The 13,107-nt window shown below is 38.3% G+C and overlaps 1 protein-coding gene across 8 annotated transcripts in view; it reads left to right on the forward strand.

Annotated features, from left to right (window-relative positions):
* ROBO1 (roundabout guidance receptor 1) overlaps positions 1–13,107 on the forward strand; it is a 1,122,893-nt gene that overhangs the window by 754,874 nt on the left and 354,912 nt on the right. The window lies entirely within an intron of this gene.

A 13,107-nucleotide genomic window follows, 5' to 3' on the forward strand; every position in this document is an offset into this window, starting at 1 on the left:
ATTTATTAATGAGAAAGTTAGGAGGAGAGAGAGAAAGAACCAGGCATCACTCTGGTACATATGATGCTGGGGATTGAGCTTGGGACCTCTTGCTTGAGAGTGCCATGCTTTATCCACTGCGCCCCCTCCCGGAGCAATATTATGCCTTCTAAACAAAATTTATTTTATGAGTCTTCCTCTTCAAAGTTAATTAAAATACTACTAGACTGATCACTAAAAGTATACTTTTATTTTAAAGTTGTATTAACATGCAAAATGACAGGTGCATGTAGGTGTCACTGTATATATACTCACTTATGAAAAAGCGGCACCCTATCTCTATTCAGAAAACAGAAGTTACTATAAAGTAAGAATAAAGAGTAAATGATAAATCTCATCAGTTAAAAACAGGAAAAAATGAATTTGAACAATTTTTCTGGAGTCCTTGGATTTCTCCTGTTTGAACAAATATACATTGCTTTGTTTTGTACTTTATTTTCACTACAGAAAATAAAGTGAACATTTGGAATACTCTTTTAAATTTTCATCTTAAATCTTGAATAGAATCCGCTCCACAGCACCCTTTACTAGGACACAACTTAGACTCTGTATAAACAAAGTTTTAGATAAAGAGAGAAATTATAAATGGACAGAAAGGTAGACAGACAGTTTGCTAGTGAGAAAGAGTTGCTTGAGAAATTCTCATTCATGTCAGATGTACTAAATGAGTTTTCAAACCAGTGAAGTTCACTGCATTCCTATAGGGATTTCCCAGTAATCCTTTAAAAGCTTTTTTTAAGGTCCCCCCCAATTGTTTTTAGATAATTATCTCTGAAGTTGCAGTTCCACACTCCATCTTTCAGAAATGAATAACTGACCTGAATTAAAAAAAATTCTCTCGGGGGCCTGGCCGTAGTACACTGGGTTAAGCCCACATAGTACGAAGCACTAGGACCCTCTCAAAGGCTCAAAGATACAGGCTGGAGTCCCCAGCTCCCCACCTGCCAGGTGGGTCACTTCATAAACAGTGAAGCAGGTCTTCAAGTGTCTCTTTTGCTCTCCCCATCTCTATCTTCCCCTCCTCTTTCAATTTCTCTCTGTCCTATCCTATTTAAAAAAAAAAAAAAGGAAAAAAAAGGCCTCTAGGAGCAGTGTAGGAACCAAGCCTCAGCGATAGATTTCATGCTATTGATAGAGTAAATTGTAAATTATTATGTTTAAATGCTATGAAAATAAGCTGCAATTATTTTAGAGAAAAATTTATACATTTTATTTTACTTATTTTATATTGCTTCTATGTGGTTTGGAGATTATGCAGCTACCATTTTTATACTTTAAATTTATGACTTTAAACATGTCCTAAAAACAGAAGTTTAAGGGGGGCAGGCGGTAGCACAGCGGAAAGCACAAGGACCTTTGTATATGGGTTCGAGTCCCTGGCTCCCCACCTGCGGGGGGTGGGGAGGGTCGCTTCACAGGCAATGAAACAGGTCTGAAGGTGTCTATCTTTCTCTCCCCCTCTGTCTTCCCCTCCTCTCTCCATTTGTCTCTGGCCTATCAGCAATAACAAAAAAAATGGAAAAAAATGGCCTCTGGGAACAGTGGATTTTTGTAGTGTAGGAACTGAGCACCAGCGATAACCCTGGAGGAAAAAAACAAAAACAACAAAACCAAAAAAAAAAACAATTTAAATTAATTTCAGAATAAATATTCGCAGATCACAAATTTATATTAATGACAAAAGTTTGCTAAGCAAGGCTTATCTTATTACAGTTGGAAGTATATTTTTATTTTATTTTTTGCCCCTTTTGTTGCCTGTTGTTTAAGGTTGTTGTTAGCTGTCATTGTTGGATAGGACAGACAAAAATCGAGAGAGGACGGGAAGACAGAGGGGGAGAGAAAGACAGGTACCTGCAGACCCCTCCCCCTGCAGGTGGGGATCCAGGGGCTTGAACCTGGATCCTTATGTAGGTCCTTGCACCATGTGTGCTTAACCCGCTGTGCTACCGCCTGGCCCCCAGTTGGAAGTATCTTTAGATATCACCTGATAAGAAAGTCTATTCTTTTTTGTGTATTGAGGTTATAATTGGTTCATAAACAATCAGTTCGTTTATAAACACTTTCTTTTTCCTTATTCTATATGGTGAAATTAAGTTAAGATTATCACTGACTTGTAATTTTTTCTATTTTGCTTTAAGTCTAGAATTAGAGTTGCCAACAGGTTCATCGCTGGAGCTTAGTGCCTGTATAACTCCTCTGTTCTCAGTGGCCACTGTTTCTTTTCTTTTCTTTTCTTTTCTTTTCTTTTCTTTTCTTTTCTTTTCTTTTCTTTTCTTTTCTTTTCTTTCTTTCTTTCTTTCTCTCTCTCCCTCTCTCCCCATTTATCTGTTTTTTGGTAGAAGGGTAGAGAGAGAGGAGAAAAAAAAAGGAGAGAGAAGAAAAAATTGTAGCACCATTCTACCACCTATATACAGTTTCCCAGCTGCAGATGGTGACTGGTGGCTTGAACTCTGGTGCTTCCGAATGGTGACGTGTGAGTTCTAAGCACTTGTGCCACGCTGCCTGTCCGCTCTCTTTGGAGTTTTTATATTTCTCTTTTGCTGTAACAGTAACTAGTTCACAGAATCGCCTAGATAGTGCTTTCACAGTTCAAAATATGGTCTAAGATGTTTGTCTGGAGAAAATGGATCTGGGTAGGGTCATAGCACAATGGCTCCACAAAAAAGACGTCAGGCCTGAGGCTTCACAGTTCACTCAGTCTTGTGCTGTACCATCGCCCAGATCTGAGAAGTGCTCTGGTTTCTGTGCCTTTCAATCTCTTTCTCATGAAAATAAAACAAATAATAATAAATCTTAAACATGGTGATATTTTCAGACCTAAGTATTTAGTTCCAGTCCCAAATAAAGGATTATTAGGGGGCCGGGTGGCGGCACAGCTGGTTGAGCACACTTTACTTTATGCAGGTCAGGTTGGAGTACCCAGTGCCCACATGTAGGGGGAAAGAAAGAAAGCTTTGAGAGAGGTGTAGCAGGGCTACAGGTGTCTCCCTATCTCTTTGCCTCTCTATTTCCTTCTTCCCTCTTGATTTCTGACTGTCTCCAGTGACTAAAGATAATAATAATAAAAAAATAAAAGACAGTTTTAAAAAAAGATTATTAACAAAGCAAGTTGCCTTAAATTGTTACTCTGCACAATCACAAGTTGGGGCATTTTTACAATTGTAATGAAAAGAAAAAGGCAATAGTTATTTTCTCAGTAATATATTTATTTATATATTTAGTTGCCTTCATGTTATCGCTGGGTCTAGGTGCCTGCACCACAAATCCACTGCTCCTGGAGGCCATTTTTTTTTTTTCAATTTTGTTATCCTTGTTGTTGTCATCATTGTTATTGTTGTCATTGTTGTTGTTGGATAGGACAGAGAGAAATTGAGAGAGGAGGGGAAGACAGAGAGGGGGAGAGAAAGATAGACACCTGCAGACCTGCTTCACCGCCTGTGAAGCGACTCCCCTGCAGGTGGGGAGCCAGGCTTGGACTGGGATCGTTATGCGGGTCCTGGTGCTTCGTGCCATTTGTATTGAACCCACTGGGCTACCTCCCGACCCCCTTCTCAGTAATGTTTTACTAACACTGTGTGTCTTTCAAGTTTCTCAGTAATGTAGCTAATGAACAGACCTATGTGGAATATTTTCTAAAGGGAAGGTAGGTATTTTCGCACAGATGACCTTGAAGTGAGTCAACCTCTGGTGATCCATAGTAAAATACCAATTTGACTGTGATAGGTATTCTAGTTTTGTTTCATTTTGCTTTTCTTCCCTTTTGCATGATGTTTTGCTGGAATTATGTTTGAGTCTGCTAAGATACGTGTAAGTGGAAAATTATTTTCAGTTGGATTCTCAACCCAAACTAGAGGATGATGTAATTTTATAGCTTTTCTTACAAAACTGGGGGAAAGAAGAATTGAGTTTTCTAGAAATTAAGAACAATTCTAATGTAATTCCAAGAAAGGAGAGGAAAATCATGAAATTGAGGGGTGACACTTATCTCACCATTTAAACTGCTGTATCAATGATCCAAACTCATGAAACATGATAATACATTAGAGTAGGGATTATGCAATGCGTCATTTATAGGATTAAAAAAATTGTCACTAATATTTTTCTGGGACTTGGTGTTTGCACAACAAATTCTCTGCTTCCCATGCCAACCATGTCCTCTCCCTTTTCCTTCTTTTGTTGAGAAATCAAAAGAAATAGAGAGGGAAGGGAGAGGAATGGGAAGAGAGATACAGCATTGCTCTATGGTTGGGGACAGAGGGCTTAAACCAGGGTCGTTGCATATGATATAATATGCGCGTTCTACCAGATAGGTCACCCCCTGTCCCCAGGAGTTATTTTTATATTCATGTTACAAATGAGAGACTAACATTTAGAGAAGCTAAGTGATTAATTAGAATACACACAGTAAACAATTAGCAGGGACTTGATTCAATAACAGGCAAACGGGATCTCTTCTCTATAGATATTAATTTTTTTTACTCTGCCTTTCCCAATTAATTAATTATTAAAGAGAATGGGGAGGGTTCCTTGTAGTCTTAGGGTTTGAAAAGGAAATAGGCAATTATAACCAACTTAGTTGGGAGCTAGCTTATTTTTCCTGTTCTCTAGATTTTAATATTTTTTTTCCATAGATGGTACATTCATTACTGTTTTAATTTATTTATTTTGTCCACACTGTTTCTTCCTTCTCAAATCCAGAAAAACACTGCCTGTCTTTGTGAAGTTCTCTTTCTTTCTTTCTTTCTTTCTTTCTTTCTTTCTTTCTTTCTTTCTTTCTTTCGACTCCAGGGTTATTGCTGGCGCCTGCACTATGAATCCACTGCTCCTGGAGATCATTTTTCTCCCTTTTTGTTGCCCTTGTTGTTACCTTGGTTGTTGTTGTTAATGTTATTGTTGCCATTGCTATTGTTGTTGTTGGATAGGACAGAGAGAAATCGAGAGAGGAGGGGAAAGTAGAGGGGGGGAGAGAAAGCTAGATACCTGCAGAGCTGCTTCAACACATGTGGGGTGACACCCTCCCCCCCAGCAGGTGGGGAGCACTGGGCTTGAACCGGGATCCTTATGTCACTCATTGAACTTCGCGCCATGTTTTTTTTTTTTAAATGATCCTTATTTGTGTTTCTTTTTTAAAAAAAATATTACTTATTTTATATTTGAAAGAGATCCAGAGAGAAAGACACAGAGAAACCCCAGAGCACTGCTCAGCTCTGGTTTATGGTGATGCAGGGGATTGAACCTGGGACTTTGGAGCCTCAGGCATGAAAGTCTGTTTGTATCCAGCCCCTTATTTGTATTTCTGTCTTTCTTGTTGAACTTTCAACATTTAAGGCCTGTGGTATCAACCATATTCATGTTGCTGATGTTTAGTCCAAGTCTTAATACTGTCAATGCAGTAAGTGCCTTAAATTCATGCATAAAGTAGTGAGAGAATTTGAATGTTAAAATATGCAAACATCCTACCTGCAGGGGAGTCGCTTCACAGGAGGTGAAGTGGGTCTGCAGGTGTCTGTCTTTCTCTCCCCCTCAGTCTTCCCCTCCTCTCTCCATTTCCCTCAGCAGCAGCAACAGCAACAACAACAATAACAATAACAATAACAGTGGTCACCAGAAGCAGTGGATTCATAGTGCAGGCACTGAGCCTCAGCCATAACCCTGGAGGCAAGAAAAAAAGAAAGGAAGGAAGGAAGGAAGGAAGGAAGGAAGGAAGGAAGGAAAGGAAAGAAAGGAAGAAAGCAAACATTGTGAGCCAGGAGGTGGCGTAGTGGAGTCCAATGCCTATTGTGAGGTGTTGCGTTCAATCTCTGGAAGCACATGTGACCTCTGGTTCTTTCTCTCTCTCCTTTTCTATTTCTCATTAATAAATAAAACCTTAAAAAATAGGCAAACATTTTTTGCTTGTCAATTCGTAGAAAATAAGCCTATCTACTTTTCTGTCGATTAGAATTTTTACTAAATGACAAATAAGTAGCATGTACTCAGCTAGCCAAGTCTCCAGTCTTTTTCATCTTAACTCAGAGTCAAGTCCTCACTGATAATAAGTCAGATGAGGCAATTCCTGCGGTTAATTCCCTCGTAGCTCTGCAATATTTGGGTCTCATGATATAGTCTCTTCTACTTAGAGTTCATATTATTAAAAATGGATGAGGGCAGACAAGCAATATTGTTTCTAAAACTTAACTTAGGCTACTTTCAGTCTTTCTAGAGCTCTAGAGATACAGTCATATCACCCTGCATTCTATAGGAATATTACAGAAATCTCATGAATTTCCTCCTGGAGTTCCAGTTTAGTCTGTTTCAATCATTGTGTACAGAAAGAGATAGTTGTGGCACTCGATTTAGTATTTGGGGTTATTCTAAATTTTGACCAACTAAGGTCCTCCTTTCCTTAATCTTTAGGCAAAATAGAATTGAGGGAAATAAGTGGAAGAAAGTACGATGTACTAACTGCGTGATTATTTCCCTTGTATCCCTTTCCTGTGTATAAATTCAGGTGAAAGCACTGATTGTCTGTGGAATGTTGTTTCTTTTTCTATTTATTTCAATAGTCAGCACAAGCATTTGAACAATATCTACAGACCCAAAAGATATTTAAGTCTGTTTTCCATACACTGAATAATTACTGAGTGCTCTCTTTTTATTTTTAACGAATACTTTTTTGTAGGTTTAAAATTCTGACAGGAAAATTATAGGATTAATGTTAACAATGTGAGGCAGTCTGAGCCTTAAAATGTAAATGGAGCCTAAGTAAAAGGGTAAGAGGCAAGTCTTTTTTTTTTCTTTAAAGAATATAGATATTCTCCAACAAATATAGATCTGTTGTCAAGGCAAATATATAGAGCCCTACCTCCACCCTGGACAGATGTCACCAGATTGCCTATTAATATTCATTGTGCATCTGTTATTTTGTCTACTACAAGAGAACTTGTTTCTTGAGCTTTTAACAATTTTCCAAGTACTTTTTTTTTAACTGCAAGATGTTTTACTATATGAAATGATGCAAATGAGCTTTTCAATCATTGTAGGTTTTCAAATTTCATGTGCTACATAATATTAAAAAGGAATTTGAATCATAACAATATTTTGTTAATAAAATAACTCAGCCTAGGAAGAGGAAACATATTTGCTAAGGTAAACAAAATCCCAAGACAAATATTGCTGACCTGCTAATAAAGATAATTAAGTTGCAAAATGATGAAAGCTTAAAACTATGTGTGTGTGTGTGTGTGTGTGTGTGTGTGTGTGTGTATGTGTGTGTGTGTGTGTTTCACATACCTCACCGGAATAGTCTAAGTTCCTTGCTTATGTTTCTGTAACAGTGATGTCTTAAAGTAGGGAACCGTTTACATCCAACTAGGAGTTTGGTTTCCTCGTCATAAATCTCATGTGACGGTGATGTATTTCCCTGAAATACTTAGCACTTACGTGTATATCTGTTTCCAGCTGTGGTTGTGTAAATATTTAGAATTGCAGTCACTGGTGTTTATATTTTATCTCCTACCCAGGCAGTTGTTGAAGGAATCCTGCCCTGCCATTTTCCCGGATGCCGGCTTTACCTAGAGTCATGATACATGCACAAAGTTTTACCAGGATTCTTGCAGAGGGCAGCTGACAATATCATGATCATTTCTTGTTAGAGTTCCATACTTTTCCTTTTACCCTCTCATCCTTCTAACTCTATTTCTCTGTGGTTTGTGGGGGAAACCTAGAAGCTGGTTTTGTCAAGTGTAATATAAATCTTTTACCAAATCATATATATCCAATACTGTGTATAAAGTGCACACAGACCAGCCTAACTGGAATGGCTGTTGTTGAGTGACATGTAGGAACTCAGGATTTGTGACTGAAGAGGGAAGGCTTTTTCTGAAATGAATCAAGAATGTTGTTTATAGACAGAGTTTTGCGACAGTGGAGATAGAGAAGTCTTCTAGGGGGAAAAATTGTAGGTATAGGAGTCCTCTCATCTATGTTATTCAGACATTTGTGTGCTCTTCTCTATATTTCTTGCTTTATAGAAAATTCTCTCTTCAAGAATTTCTTTAAGAACATGTCAGGGTTATTGGTAGAAAAGTTGGGTTATTTTCCCTCTAAATATGTTGACAGAACACAATTGGGAACTAGATACGCTGGCATTTGATTATGTAAGCAGTTGTGTAGTAAGTGATGAAAACTAATAATATACTGATACTTACTAAAAATGCAAGCTCAAGGTAAAACTTGCATAAGAAAATCTGTTCCCATTTCTTCATCCTCAACCTCTTTACTAAGTTAAGTGACTATGAAGTCACATGATTAATAGTTATTCAGTGCATCTATCTATTCATGAGGAAAGTATAACAGAAGACATCGCTACTTCTTGCTGGTTATATCATCCACATCATGAAAATAAGCAATTATAAGGGACATTTCCAGTGTTGAAACCAAGAGTGGACAAACCGTGCTTCTCTATGTGTTAACTAGTAAATCAAAGCAGTATTAACGGAATAGTTGGACTGATCAATGGTTTTGAATTTGCACTAGGATTTGAATTGACTAGAACTGAATCCTAGCACAGCCAAACTCTCAGCTAAATGGAAGTAAAGAGCCACAGCTCTGACATATGGACACCAGATAGTACAACATCCCCCCCATAAAGACATTCATACAAAATAGTAGGTGATGGATAGCTAGTGCTAATTTCTTTTTTATTCTTCTCCTTCTTGTTTAGATTTGGTAATAAAAATAATGTATTGTAGTTTTTGTAAAATGACTATTGCCATACATAGTTCTTATTACTGATGCTAACCAATTATTCATTATAGATATGATTCAGGAATCGGAATGCTTTTTTAGTGAGTGTTATCTGTTATGACCTGTGTGGCATGTCTTTTGTTTGTTTTGTTTTTCAAAGATAGTGGTTCTATGAAAAACACCCCTTTCCCCCCCCCCCCAGCCTCATATGGCCTCCTTGAATTTTATAAGCAAACAGTGTATTTTATTTCTTTTTAAAAAATATGAACAGTTTTATATTTTAAAAAGATGCTTGATTTACTACCTTGTGCTTGGTTCATATTCGAAGTAGGAAAAAGGATAATGTCCTTTGTGATGATCCCTCTTTTTTTTTAGTGATTTAATATCTATTTAAAAATCATAAGATAATCAGAGTATAATTCTATACACTATCACCACTAGAGTTTTTGTCCCAGACCTCCTCTAGCAGAAACTGCAATAGTTTTCCCCAGGTCACAATTATGGGTTGACTATAACCATCCATCCATCCATCCATCTTTTTGCCAATTAGCATTAACTTCTATGTTCCTACCTTCACTTCCTTTCTAAGTCACACCTATATCTATTACTACTCCCAAGTGTCCTTCCTTTTCCCTCGTCTCTCTCAGATAAGCAAAACAGTGCTCAACTTCCTCTGGTGTTTTCCAGATGCTCTTCTCTTTCAGTGATGGTATAAAAACAAAGATTCCTGCTGACAAATGGTTTGGGTACCAGTGGAATTGGGGTTCAGAGTCCTCTGGTTATCTTCCCCTATCACTTCCCCCCTCTGGAGTGTGGGCCAAAATTCTTTTTAGAGTGCAGAAAGGAAGTCTGACTTCTGTAATTGCTTTCCCATTGGAAATGGACATTGGCAGGTCAATCCATACACCCCGCCTGAGCAAACAGTTTCTTTTTCTCTTGTGTTGTGTTCCTCAGAAGCAAACCTCAGTGGGATGTTCCGGGAAATTAGAACTTACTGACCAAATAAGCTTGAGAAAAATGACATACCTTTCTTTAAATGCACTGTGATATACATTAGCAAAGTTAAAGACCTCGGACCTGGACCTGCATTTGTTCACTTATTGTGAGCAATGTGTATTAATAGTCTAATAGAAGAGTATTCCACAGAGCGTTTTTGAAGAAAATGTAATCTTTAGTTTCATAAAAAGTAATTTCATTGTTAAAACCCCTATGCTAAATACTGCTGTACAAGCACCATGGTGAAAAATTGGCTCTGGTTTCTCCAGTCCCCAAAGTTGTTCTGGCTTTAGTCCAGTTCTATAGGTCTGCAGATTAGGGGAGAGAGAACCTTAAGCTTCGCTGTATTTCAGTGGAGTCTGGGTAATCTCCAGGTTTTGTAATTGGCCGTTATTTCCTCTCTGTACTCTCTTTAGACGGTCGTGTTCTTTCCCATGACTCAAGTTTCCCAGCTTTATTCTCATCTGTGGCTTCAGCTGAGACTTCTTTCCTGAGGTCAAACCTGGGAGATTCAGCGGGAAAATTGTCATATTAACTTGGATTTTCTACAAATGTTTTAATCTCTTTAAATTTCATATTGAACTAAACAGTGTCTCTTTCCTTTTTGTTTTGCTTTATTTTATTTTATTTTATTTTATTTTATTTTATTTTTACTAAAGCACCACCAACTCTGGCTTAATGTGGTACTGGGGATTGAACTTGGGACTTTCGAACTTTAGGCATGAAAAGTCTTTGGTATCACTAATATGAGAATTCCCTAGCCCTGTCCTTTCTATTTTAGTCTTCTACTTTGATCTGGACTTGCCTTTATTCACACCTCAAATCATATCCTCAAGTTGCTTTTCCTCCTGTTTCTCCATCTTAAACATCTTTCATCTCCACACTCCTGCATGTTGCTGATGAGTATGTGGTTGACTTTTGGTTCTCTATTTCCACATCATTGTGTCAGTGTTCAAATTTTCAGAATTTATTGCTTGAGGGGTATAAAAGTGTCACAACTAATCTTTTGATTTATCTCACAAGGTTTTTAAAACTTTATTTATAAAATGAAGAATAGAAAATATCAACAAGAACCATAGAATAAGAGGGGTAAAATTCCCAATGTTTCCCACAGCCAGAGATCCATATCCCATCCCTTCCACTGGAAGCTTTCCTATTGTTTATCCCTCTCTGGAAGCATCCCTCTCTGAATGGACCCAGGTTCATTATGGGGTGCAGAAGGTGGGAAGTCTGGCTTCTGTAATTGTTTCTCTGTTGGACATGGGCGTTGGCAGGTTGATCCATACTCCAAACTTGTCTTTCTCTTTCCCTACTGAGTCAAGGCTCTGGAGAGGTGGGGTTCCAGGGTACATTGGTGAGGTCGTCTGCCTGGGGAATTCAGATTGGCATCATGGTAACATCTGCAGTTTGGTGTTTGGAATGTGTATTCCTTTCTTGTGGGACTCGGTTCAGAAGTTCTTGTAAGGTGGGGTTGATTGTGGCAAATTCCTTTAGTTCTTGAATATTTGAGAAAACCTTTCTCTCTCATATATGAAGGATAGTTTTCGCAGGGTACAATATTCATGGCTGGAATTCCTTCTCCTTTATAACTTTGAAGATATGTCATTCCACTCTCTTCTTGCCTCTAGAGTTTGTGAAGAGAAATCGGATGAAAGTCTTAGAGATCTGCCTTTGTATGTAACTTCTTTCTTTTCTCTAGCAGCCAGCAAGTTTTTTTCCTTATCATTGACTTTTGATAGTTTTATAGTAATGTGCTTTGGCATTGGTCTTTTTGTAATTATAAATCTGGGTGATTGTTCTGCCTTTTGATTAAGAATGTTCTGAGGGTTTCCTAAGTGAGAGAAATTCTCAGTTAAAATTGCTTTGAAAATGGACCCTGAGCCTTTGGCCTTGTCCTCCTCCTCAGATACATCTGTCCCTCTTATATTTGATCTCTGGGTTTGACTCCTGAAAGCACCTGAGAGCAATCAAGACAAAATGTGGTGGAACTCAATAATGGTAGCTTGTGCTCTGGTAACCCACTTTTTTTTTCCTCCAGGGTTATTGCTGGTGCTTGGTGCTAGCACTATGAATCCACTGCTCCTTACGGCCACTTTCCCCCCATCTTATTAGATAAGAGAGAAATTAGGAAGGGAGGGAGAGATAAAGAGGGAGAGAAAGATAGACACCTGCAGACCTGCTTCCTCAATTGTGAAGCCCCCCCCCACCAGGTGAGGGGGGGAAGCTGGAACCCAGGTCCTTGTGTGGGTGTTTGCACTTAGTAGTACGTAAGCTTAACTGGCTGCTCTACCACCGGGTCCCCCTGGTGACTCTGTCTTAAAAAGTGTGAAATTATGGGCTAGGAGATTCTCAGTATATCATATATGTGTGAAGCCCTAGATTTAATTCTCAATACCACATTAAAAATAGATAATTCCAGGAGTCGGGCAGTAGCACATCGAGTTAAGGACACTGGTTCAAGCTCCTGGCTACCCACCCTCAGGGAGTAGCTTCACAAGTGGTGAAGCAGGTCTGCAGGTGTCTATCTTTCTCGTCTCCTCTTTGTCTTCTCCTCCTCTTTCCAGTTCTCTCTGTCCTGTCCAACAATGACATCAATAACAGCAATAATAACAACAACAACAATAAAAAACAAGGGCAACAAAAGGGAAAATAAGTAAATAAATAAAAAAAATGAGAGAATTCCATGCAGTGAAGCAGGTCTGCAGGTGTCTTTCTTCCCCCCTGTCTTCCCCTCCTTTCTTCATTTCTCTCTGTCTTTATCCAACAAAGACGACATCAATAACAATAACAACATCAATAACAACAACAGTAGTAACTACAACAAAACAAACAACAAGGGCAATAAGAGAGAGAGAGAGAGAAATGATTGGTATTAAAGAGATTCCAGGAAGCTACACCAGATTGGTATTAAAGAGATTCCAGGAAGCTACACCATTATTTCTAATTCTTGATACTTCTCTACCATAGTCCATTGCAAAACAGGTACCTTCATGTTTTATTTAGCTAGTGTGGTAGGCTGATGGACAAGGTGCATAAATAAAAATCAGAATACAAGTAGGGCCTACAGCATCATTTACCTTTTTAAAAATTTCTTCTAGTTGGTTTTTCCTTTTAAATATTTATTTATTTATTTATTTATTTATTTATTTATTTATTTATTGTATAGGAAGAGAGAAAAAGGACCAGACATCACTCTGGTACATGTGCTGCTGGGGATGGAACTCAGGACCTCATGCTTGAGAGCTCAACCCTTTATCTTTACTGCGCCACCTCCCAGACCACTTCATTGACTTTGATAACACGCTGCTTTGGCATGTGTGTGTGTGGCCCAGTTTTGCACCTGGC

The sequence above is a fragment of the Erinaceus europaeus genome, chromosome 14, assembly GCF_950295315.1.
Source record: "Erinaceus europaeus chromosome 14, mEriEur2.1, whole genome shotgun sequence".
Classification (NCBI taxonomy): Eukaryota; Metazoa; Chordata; class Mammalia; order Eulipotyphla; family Erinaceidae; genus Erinaceus; species Erinaceus europaeus.